At 34.5% G+C, this 12,038-nt stretch overlaps 1 pseudogene; it reads right to left on the bottom strand.

Moving 5' to 3' along the window:
* Positions 1-4,430: 4,430 nt before the first annotated feature.
* Positions 4,431-4,544, bottom strand: LOC128034367 (small nucleolar RNA R71; annotated as a pseudogene).
* Positions 4,545-12,038: the final 7,494 nt, after the last annotated feature.

The raw sequence follows: 12,038 nt of genomic DNA, 5'->3' as shown, positions 1-12,038 counted from the left end.
CAAGACAATGAAAAGTTAATAAATGCATCAAGTGAGAGAAAGTGTAACGAAGGGAAGACGAGAGGTAAGGATAAAACCCGCTGATATGGCGAGGTGTATGTAAACGAAAAAATATATAGGATTTTTCCTATGTAACTTATTACATTTTTACTTAAATCCGTTGTTAAAAATAAGTAATTTTTTAATAAATTAATGAAATATGTGAAAATATGAAATTAGGACATAGAAATTATTAAAATGTGATTTTATGCTTTATTATATAGTTTTCATGCAATAAATGGCTTATTTTATATTACTTTGAATATATTATATTTTTTAAGACATAAAGTGGGCCATTCATGATTAAATTAAATAATAAAATATAAAATTATATTTAATAATTCATTTTAAAATATTTCATTAATAAATTAGGTTTTAATTAATTAATTAAATTGGATAAATTTTATTCTTTGGTCGTCTAACTTGTTGATTTATTTTGGATAGGTCAGATACCTTTGCTGGATTACAAAACCGTGAAAATTAGAGACCAAGTTAACCCAATATTCGGTTACACATGGCTGTCCATTTAAACCACTCTTTGGTTTAATTACACTAGGTCCTTGTAGTGTTGAAGAAATTAGAGATTTGCCCGAAGATTTACGATTGACCAAGTCTCAGTCCTGAGTTGTGTAGCATCCAAAATTGCTTAAAAATCAAGAAAAAAAATGAATTCAAAAGCCACTAAGCATGGCCGGCCACAATTTGAGGAGATTTGAAGAGGTTAACATCCATTATTTTTAGCAAACTATCCCCCGCTCCTCACCTATAAATAAGACCCTCTCATTCCTTCATTCATCATCCCCCAAGCATCCCTCAGTCATTCCTCATTCATTCTCATCATTTATCATTCTCTCTTTTCTCCAAATTCTCTTAGCCTTTTCCATTCCCATGCCTAGCATCATCTCTTCATAGAGATTTTAGCAATTAAGCCTCTTAAAGAACCCTTGGTCGGCCACCTTGGAAAGCCATCAGCAAATAAGCAAAGCAAAGGAACTAAGGAGCCTCGCCAGTTGGAGTCTTGGGTGATAGCGACTTTGAATTGGGTTTAATCTTCCTTTTCTTTAATTTAATATAAACATTTTTTCTATGTGGAAACACGAAAATTTATGTGTTTTTACATGCCCTTTTTAACTTAAAATCATGCTATTTCAGTTAAATTCTTGTCAAAAAATAATTAAATACAATAAAATAATTAAATTATGTTAAAAATATTAACATGATGAATTTTAATTAATTTTATAGTTAATTTTGATTAATTTTGACAATTTTCGACAGATTCGCACAAAGGGCGAAAATTGGCTCGACAGACAATGCTCGAAGAATAAAATTGAAAAGCAATTTGAAGCATCGAGGAAAAATTTTTCCAGCCTAAGATGGTCCAAAAATGTGTTTTAATTCATAATATAATTAATTTTAATTTATTCCCAATTTAATTTGGGCTAAATAAATTATTATTAATTAATTATGGAAAAAAATGGTCTAGTTGAACCGCACTGGTTGAATCGAATGTAGTGAACCGAACCAGCCACCAAATGGGCTGCCCAGAACCGTCCATATGCTGACCCAAATCAGCATTTTAGCTAACTAAATAAGCTTGCAGAAAAGCCCTTGAAGAACTTTCAACCTTGCATCCAAACCCCTCCAAAAAATGTGGCTTTATGGATTTGCCCCAGGCTATTTTTAGCAAAGTTGAATCTCTCAACTTTGCCATGTGTGTGGCCAGCCAAGGGGGTCTCTTTGGCTGATGGAATTTGCTATTTTTAGCAGCCACAATCAGCTATAAAATCCACCACTTGCTGATCATTTAATTCATCCCTCACACTCTCAGTCTCTCTTCTCCTCTCTCACTTTCTCTGAACTTTTCCTTCCCATTTTCCCTTTTGTTCAAGTGCAGATTTCTGGTCTTGGGAAAAAGGTCCTCATCAGCCATTTTTAAGCAGCAATTAAAGTGTTCATAAGTCACCTTGATAGCCAAGGACAACAGAGAACAAAGAACAGAGAAATCAGTCAAGCCACGGAGAAACACCAGATTTGCTTATTGTTCCCTATCTCTTTAAATTTCGCTGTTGTTTTGACAAACATGTTTATGAATATTTATGCTATTGAAATGGTTAATTTAATTAATCTAGCTTGAATTTAATCCATGTTGGGTTGATTATATTTTGCCTGCTTGAATTATTGAAATTGTGTTTGTGCTGTTATAGGCCTCGGTAAGATGCTTGATTAAGTAAAATCATGCCTAAGTTATTCTTGCAATATTAATTTTTAGATAACTAATGAATTAATTATTAAATCATACTGAAATTGTATTTATTCAATACAATACTTAATCAGTGCATGTTTATTCTTCTAAGATAGCTGAAGTTAATTTAGGATTGTATTTGGTGATACATTTGCCTTGCTTAACTTGCAAGATTATTGTGATTAAACTGTTTCAAGGTAGAAATACTCTATTACCTCACTTGATCATTTATATGCTTGTGAAGATTGATTAATCGCTTGGATTGACATTGAAAAATGTTCAAGAGATTGATTAATTTAATAAGTATGTATGAGCGATGAGTTAGCAAATTACCGAGTTGCTTAGTGAATTTGTTCGTAGCAAGATAAACATAAGTTTAAAAATTCTAAGTTAAAGGAATGTAATTAATCCAACACAATTATATCATCTTGATTAAACCTTATTTAAAATCGTGCATTAGAACCTTTTTATTTTTAAATTTTTTACTTAGTTTTTAACCCTTAGTTTTTAATCATCTTTAAACCAAAATATTTTCCATCACCAAAGTGTTTTAACATTAATTTCATAAATATTCCTTTTTACAATCCCTGTGGGTACGATAACTCGACATTTCCTTGTCACTTTCTTACTTGTTGCAATTGTGTACACTTGCACATTTTTTTCGTTCCACTATGTGTTCTTTGTTCTTGTTTATAACAATGTTAGCTTAATTTTATTTAAGCTAGGATGATTGCTTTGATTAAATAATATTTATTTGATTCATGCTTATAATGTTTGTGCCTCAACCGATCATGTTTTCAATTAAAATCAAGTCTGTATTTCGTTCATACGTGATTGAGATGCACCTGAATTAGTTGAGCGATCTCGACCAGACGACGGCTAATGGACACATAATTGAAATGTGCATGCTCAATTTAGACCCTGACCTGATTAAATTGGAGGTTGCATAACAACACTGACCAAGCTATGTTATCTGCATAGTTTTTAAATTTATATGATTAAATTGTTTCAAACCTGACACGTCCCTGTTTCCTCACACGAATGCTAAGAAACTCTTAGTAAATAAGGATTAGTAAAATGCGTATTTACTAAGTAAAGGATTCCGAAAGGACCTAATGTGGTTTCCAAACTCTTGAAAGATCGAGTTGCCATGGAATGTCTTTTTTAATGTTATTAAGCATGTTGATAATAAATTAAGTTTAATTAAAGTAATTATCCTAGTTTATTTATGTTATAATTGTTGCAAATTGTGTTTAATTTTACTAAAATCTATTTCATTCATATAGTTTGCATACTTAAGATAATTTGCATTAGGGATCATTGCATTTAGTTTACTATATTTTAATCACCACTTCTCAACTATATTGTGTTTTTATTTACCAAAATGTTAATATAATTTTACAAATTAAGTGACTTAGCACAAATACAATCCCTGTGGAAATGATAACTTGATACTTACTTATTACTTGGTAACGACTGTGTACACTTGCACAAACCTACGCGTTACAAGTTTTTGGTGCCATTGCCGAGGATTGTCAACTATTTCCATGGTCATTTTTTTTGGAGAAATTATTTATTTTCAATTTGATTTATTTCTAACATTACTAACTTATTCTTTTTAATTTTTGTGATTTTCTTTTCAGGTATTTATGAGCATAGATCGAATTATCGATTTATTCCCTGTAGACCTTGAAATTGAGTGAACTTTCAAACAAAGAAGACGTGAACGAACAACTGAAAGACAAGTCGAGATGAACCTTAGAAATCAGAATCAAGACCAAGGTAATGAAGTCAATCATGTCTGAAATCCTATCCTCATTGCCGATGATAGGGATCGATGCATCAGACAGTATGCTGTGCCACTTTTCAGTGAGTTAAACCCAGGAATTAGAATGTCAAATATTGAGGCAACCTCGTTTGATTTGAAACCAGTGATGTTTCAAATGCTACAAATAGTGGGCCAATTTAGTGGTATGCCCACGGAAGATCCACATCTCCACCTTCGATTGTTTATGGAGGTGAGTGATTCATTCAAGATAGCCGGTGTGATTGAAGACACACTAAGTTCGAAGTTGTTTCTGTACTCATTGCGAGATCGAGCACGAGCATGGCTTAATTCATTACCACCAAGTTCCATATATACATGACAAGAATTAGCAGAGAGATTTTTGGTTAATTATTTCCAACAATTGGATGATGAGTCTTTGTATGAGGCTTGGGAGTGATTCAAGGAGTTACTTCGTAAGTGTCCTCATTAAGGGATTCCTCATTGTATCCAGTTAGAGACATTCTATAATGGTCTGAATGCCCATACAAGATTAATGGTACATGCTTCCGCGAATGGTGCAATTTTGTCTAAGTCTTATAATGAGGCTTATGAGATCATCGAGAGGATCACGAGTAATAACTATCAATGGCGAACAAATCGAACAGCTTCAGGAAGACGTGTAGCCAGAGTTCATGAATTTGACGCCCTCACTTCATTATCAGCTCAGGTATCGTCTATTTCCTCTATGATAAAATAGTTAACGCTAATAGTACTAATAATTCTGCAGCTCAACCACCAAGTCCGTTTGAAGTAGTTTCCTGTGTTTACTATGGGGAAGGTTATTCTTTTGAGAATTGTCCATCAAATCCCGAGTCAGTGTACTATGTGGGGAACAAATATCAAAATAGGATTGGACAAGGACCCCAGTCCAACTTCTACAATCCTTCATTGAGTAATCATCCTAACTTTTCTTAAAGCAACCAAGGAAATGGACCGAATAACAACTTATTGGAGTAAAGACCCAATCAATCTCAAGGGTTTAATTAGCAAGCTCCAAAACCACCTCAAGCTGAAGCATCAAACAGTTTGGAGAACTTTTTGAAAGTGTACATGGCAAAGAATGACGCTTTGATCCAAAGCCAAGCAGCAACACTGAAAAATTTGGAAAACCAAATGGGTCAGTTAGCTACGGAGCTACGTAATAGACCGTAAGAAACCTTGTCGAGCGATACTGAGAATCTAAGAAATTTGGGTAAAGAACATATCAAGGTAGTGGCTTTGCGAAATGGTAAAAGAACCCGATTGATTGATGTCGAAGATAAGCCCATTGAGAATAATTAACCAGCTGTTGAAGTTCCTACACCATAGGAATCAGGATCTACAAAGTCTGAGAAGGTAAACCATGAATTAGGGAATTCAGATATTTTAACATCTTCTTTGGATGCAGATTAACCTATTCAAAAAAGTTGTCTAGTTCAACCTAAAGTTCTATCACCTCCATATCCGCAAAGATTGTAGCAAAACAAGCAGAAATATGAGGTGCAATTCAAGAAGTTTTGGATGTTCTAAAGTAGTTACACATCAATATTCTGTTGGTGGAGGCTTTAGAACAAATGTCGAATTACATGAAGTTTATGAAGCATATACTGTCGAAGAAGAAACAACTGAGTGAGTATGAGACTATTGCCTTGACAAAGGAGTGCAGTGCGTTCCTACAGAACAAATTGCCACCAAAATTGAAAGACCCAGGAAGCTTTACTATACCCTGTAACATTGTCAATCTTACTGTGATAAAGTTTTCTGTGACTTAGGAGTGAGTATCAACTTGATGCCTAAGTCTATTTTCAAGATGTTGGTGATTGGTGAAGTAAGACCTACAACTGTGACGCTTCAGCTAGTGGATCGATCTTTAGCATATCACGAAGGAAAGATCGAGGATGTTTTGGTAAGAGTCGATAAATTTATTTTTCCTACTAATTTCATTGTCTTAGATTTTGAAGTAGATAAAGAAGTGCCATCATCCTTGGGAGACCTTTCTTAGCCATGGGAAGCAGAAGGGAGAACTCACCATACGAGTTCAAAATGATCAGGTAACCTTTAACATTCTTAAAGCGATGAAATTTCCCGATCCGACAAAGGACTGTTCAGTTATGGAAGAGATAGAAACCTTGATTTCTATGGAAAGCAATTTTAAAGAAGATCAATTGGAGAAAGCCTTAGATCTTGACCCTTTGGAGGATTTAGAAGGTGAAGAAAACATGGCTTTGATGGAAGCCAATCCGAGAAATTTTATTCAATCCACATGGTTTGAACCGTTGGAGTTGGAAGTTAGAGAATTTGTACTACCCAAGTTGTCAATTGAAGAACCACCTAAACTCGAACTAAAGGTACTTCCTTCCCATTTGAAATACATTTATTTAGGTGATTGTTCTACTTTGCTTGTGATTATTTTAGTGGAACTGATGAAAGATCAAGAGGAGCAACTAATTGTTGTTCTAAAGAAATTTAAGAAAGTAATTGGTTGGACCATATCTAATATTCGAAGTATAAGCCCTTCTTGTTACATGTATAAAATCATTTTAGAAGAAGGTGAAAGAGCTCGAATTGATAGGAAAAATAGGCTCAATCCTATTATGAAAGAAGTTGTGAGAAAGGAAGTGAGCGAATGGTTAGATGCAGGAATCATCTATCCTATTTCAGATAGTTCGTGGGTAAGTCTAGTGCGGTGTGTGTCGAAGAAAGGTGGAATCATAATTGTTGAAAATGAGCGTAACGAGTTAATTCCAACAAGACTGTTACCGGTTAGAGAATCTGTATTGATTATAGAAAGTTAAACAAAGCCACTCAAAAGGACCATTTTCCATTGCCTTTTATGGATCAGATGTTAGATCGACTGGCAAGTAATGAATTCTATTGTTTTTTAGATGGCTATTCAGGATATAACCAAATAGTTGTAGCCCCGGAGGACCAACAGAAAACAACCTTTAGTTGTCCATACGGTACATTTGCTTTTAGGCTAATGCCTTTTGGTTTATGCAATGCACCTGCAACTTTTCAACGATGCGTGATGGTAATATTTACTGATATGGTTGAAAATTTTGTTGAGGTTTTCATGGATGATTTTTCTGTTTTTGGTAACACTTATGATATTTGTTTGAGTAATTTGGCTAAGGTACTGAAGAGATGCGAAGAGACGAATCTTATCCTTAATTGGGAAAAATGTCATTTTATGGTCAGTGAAGGAATTGCCTTAGGTCATAAGATCTCAGAAAAAGGAATTGAAGTCGATAAAGCAAATGTGGACGTTTTTATTGAAGGAATGTGAAAGGAATCATAATTTTCTTAGGCCATGCTAGTTTTTATCGAAGGTTTATCAAATATTTCTCGAAAATTTCTAAACCATTGTGTTTATTGATAGAGAAAGATACAGTGTTTGATTTCAACAAAGCATGTTTAAAAGCTTTTGAAGAGCTAAAAAAGTGGTTAATCTTAGCCCCAATAATTGTTACACCTGATTGGAACTCACCTTTTGAGTTGATGTGCGATGCAAGTGACTATCCCGTTGGAGCTGTGATGGGTCAAAGAAGAAATAAAGTGTTTCACCCTATTTACTATGTAAGTAGAACTTTGACGGGAGCCCAACGCAATTATACAGTAAGCGAAAAGGAACTCTTCGCTATAGTTTCTTCTTTTGACAAATTTCGCTCATATCTTATAGGTACCAAAGTTGTAGTATTTAATGACCTTGCGTCCATTAAATACTTGCTCACGAAGAAAGATGCAAAACCAAGGCTAATTTGTTGGATACTTTTACTCCAAGAATTTGACCTCGAGATCCAAGATAGAAAGGTGTCGAAAATCAAATAGCTAATTATCTGTCAAGGTTGGAACAAGATGAGGTAACTCAGCCATATGTGCCTATCAACGAGAATTTCCCAGATCAACACTTATTTGAAGTATATCGAATTCATGAAATACCCTAGTTTGTTGATTTTGCTAATTATCTTGCATGTGGAATAATTCCTCAAGAAATGACATACCAACAAAGGAAAAAATTCCTTCATGATAGTTAGTATTATGTTTGGGAGGATCCGCTTTTGTTTAAACAATGTACAAATAATATAATCTGAAAGTGTGTAGCTGAAAGCGAGATTGCCGAGATCTTGTATCATTGCCATTCATCTCCAAGTGGGGGACACTTTGGTGGTTCACGTATTACAGAAAAGATTTTGCAAGCAGGTTTCTTTCGACCTACACTATTTAAAGATACTTATGCTTATGTGAAGATCTGTGATAAATGCCAAAGAACTGGAAATATATCAAGGAGGAATGAGATGCCCTTGACAAACATTTTAGAGATTGAATTGTTCGACATATGGGGCATTGACTTCTTAGGCCCGTTTCCTTCTTCGTATGGGAACAAATACATCTTAGTTGCTATGGACTATGTATCCAAGTGGGTTGAAGCTGAAGCATACCCTACAAATGATGCTAAGGTAGTCATGCGATTCCTACATAAGCATGTGTTTACACAATTTGGGACACCATGAGCTATTATTAGTGATGAAGGTTCTCACTTTGTGAACAAATGGCTTAAGTGGTTGCTTGAAAAATATGATGTGAAGCACAAGATTGCTACTGCCTATCACCCCCAGTCTAATGGGCAAGTTGAAAGAGAGAACCACGAAATCAAATATATCTTTGAAAAGGTAGTACGCCCTAGTAGAAAATATTAGTCTCGAAAGCTTGATGATGCACTATGGGCCTATCGAATAGCATTTTAGACTCCGTTAGGAATGACTCCTTATCGGCTAGTCTTTGGAAAGGCATATCATTTGCCATTAGAGTTGGAGAATAAAGCTCAATGGGCATTGAAGCAGTTGAACTTTGATATTAAGCAAGCCGGTGAGAGAAGGATGTTACAACTTGATGAGTTGGAAGAGCTGAGGTTATTTTCCTATGAGAATGCCAAAACGTGTAAAGAAAGATCAAAGAGATGGCATGATAGTCATATACAACCTCGCGAGTTTAAAAAGGGTCAGAAGGTTTTGTTGTTTAATTCAAGGTTGAAGTTATTTCCTGGGAAGCTTAAATCCCAATGGAAATCACCTTATACCATTTACCGAGTTTATCCTTATGGAGCTATTGAATTATACAACAATTACGGAGCTACATTTAAAGTTAATGGTCAATGTCTCAAACACTACTGGGATGGTGAAGTTAAGCGAGTTAAATCCTCGCTCAAACTAACACACCATTAATTTTTCATGAACTCATTTTGTAAATAAATAAATAATTAGAACTTATTTTCTTACCTTATTACATTTAATTAATTCTGTCTAAGGAGATTGCAACTTAAGCGGGACCGCTGTGACCCCTTCAACCTTTCCTGGGAATTAATTTAATGTAATTTGTTCAGAAGAAATTTTCTAATTAAGACTTAATTTTTTTTAAATTTCATTTGTTCTGTTTAAATTTTAAATTTTTATGTTAATAAAGGGGGTCAAATTTGGCCAAAGGACAAATCAGTTTTTTTTAGTAAGATACAGTCTGAGTTTGAGGCCCAAGACAGCATAAAGGAGGGAAAAATCCATGCCTTGCCGTCACACCCATTGCTTGTCGCCCAAGTAACCCTTATGTAGCTAATTTTTTGCTACATGTTGCCCTAATTTTTCCTATATAAACCCCTTTCCATTCTACTAATCTACATATCCCTCAAAGCAATTTGCTTACACCCTAAAAATCGCTAAATCTCCCTTTTGTGCCGTCAACCTCAAATCTCGAAAGAAACCCTAGTTCTCTTTCCTTTTTACCAAAATTTCCTTTTGCCAACGCAAGATTTTTGCCGTAGTAAGTTCTACCCACTTTTCCAATTTCTCTTTTCTCTTTTGTGCAGAAACATTGCCGAATTTTCGGGAAAAGATACCATGTCTCGCAAAGAACCAGATCTTCAAAGACTACTCCTAAAAACCCGATTTTAATCGATGAAGAAGTGAAAGAGAGATTTGATTCAATCTTCAAGCATCAACCTATGATGTCAGAAAAATGTTTTAACTTAAAGAGTAATGATTTGATGGTTGTTCTTATACCGAATAGAAAAAAAATCAATGCTCTCAAGTGGGAAAGATTTTGTGATGCTCGTTCACTTCCCGATGATGAACTAGTTCGAGAATTCTATTCTAGTCTAACTATGCAAAATGATAATGAAGTCATCGTTCGAAAGAAAAAGGTACCTCTTACTTCTAAGTCCATCAATGATTTGTTTAATTGACCTGATGTTGAAGAAGATGAGTACTACCCTATGATGAACAATATCAATTGGGATTTTCTTCAACAAGTGCTTGATGTTGAGACAAATCCGGGGTCCCAATGGATTATAAGAAAGTATGGGAGCCATTCTTGTCGAAGAGAATACTTAAAACGAGTAGCAAAGGTATGGTTTTATTTCGTTCACTACAGTTTTATGCCTATCTCAGATAGTTCCACCATCTCGATGGAACAGATGCTTTTGTTATATGCATTTTTGACAGAAAAGTCCATTAATGTTGGGAAAATTATCCTCAAGGAGATTCACGATTGTGCTAAAAAGAAGGCAGGAAGTACTTATTTCTCATTATTAATCACTTCACTTTGCTTAAAGGCCCGTGTTAAAACACAAGCAAATCTAAATGGGTGATATGTTCAAGGATGCATTACAAATTATGATCTTGAAAGATTAGTGCAAAGGGTGCATGAACTGAAACAAGGCAAGCAAGAAGAGCCAACTGAGTCGGATACAGAGGAGTTAACAGATGGAACTGAAACTGAAGCTATTCAGTCACAGACACTGAAGAAAAAGAATCTGATAAGGAACCGAGCATTCCTGAACCAAGGGTTGAGCCAAAAGAAGAACTAGTCAAGCTAAGTGCTGAACCTGAATATACAACTCCCATGCCGAATTCTGCATGTACTTCAAGGAAATTAGAGTTGTCAATTTTGATCGATATGTGCAAGTTCATGCACAATCAACAACAAACTTACTGAAAATATGCAAAAATTAGAGATGACTCAATTCGAAATACTTTTAAGAATATCTCTAATACTTTTGTTCCTAAGTTCCCAAATGCTATCTTTGAGACTTGGACAGAAGATACTGACGATGCAAGCGGAGATAGAGCTAAAGAAGACAAAGGGAATAAGTCAGAAAAATAAAAGGGGGAATTCTTGTCCTGTTATTTATTTACTTATTTTTAGGTCTTTAGGAATTTATTTTTTTTCATAATTAGGATTTAACTTCTGCAGAATAAAACATAACAAGCATGAGCAAACTTAACACTTCTTTAGAAAGACTAAGACTAAGTGATGTGGTAATGGGAATGAACATGTCTAGGATTGGGTTATTAGGGAAGACTTGGTATTTAAGCAATCTTAATGACTCACCTCTCTTTCTTTACAACCTTACCTAGTGTTCAGTTTTCATTCATTACTTTGTTCTTGCAATGAGGACATTGCTTCTTTTGAAAGGAGGTAAGGCAAATAAATTGCTCAAACTTTTACATTTTTTTCAGGTATGCTTCAATTATTTCTTTCATAAGTATGTTTTAATAAATGAATGTTTAGAGATATTTTTTTGTTACTGAGATAGTCTGTATGCAAGTATGAATGATGATTTTATGTAAGTGAAAGTATGTTATCATGAAGAATGGAATGCTTGTATGACCTTAGCTTTAGAAATGTTTGCCATGAAAACTTAGTTTTTTTTTAGATTAGACATGCATGAAGGTTTATATCTTTAGAATTGACTTAGTAACTTTCTTGAGGCGAAATCCTAGGGGACATAAAAATCTAAAATGATATAGGCACTATTTCTTTGGACCGTTTGAGCCTTTTCAAGCCAACCCTATGATATTAGACCCTTGAAACTGTAATTTTGAGCTTAACGGCCTGTTTTTGCAATGAACCTATATTATAAGCCAGTTACCATCTTTTTAAAATTATCCTAATTTTGTG

This window comes from Gossypium raimondii, chromosome 10 (assembly GCF_025698545.1).
Source record: "Gossypium raimondii isolate GPD5lz chromosome 10, ASM2569854v1, whole genome shotgun sequence".
NCBI lineage: Eukaryota > Viridiplantae > Streptophyta > Magnoliopsida > Malvales > Malvaceae > Gossypium > Gossypium raimondii.
This window is presented reverse-complemented; position numbering and strand designations above follow the sequence as displayed.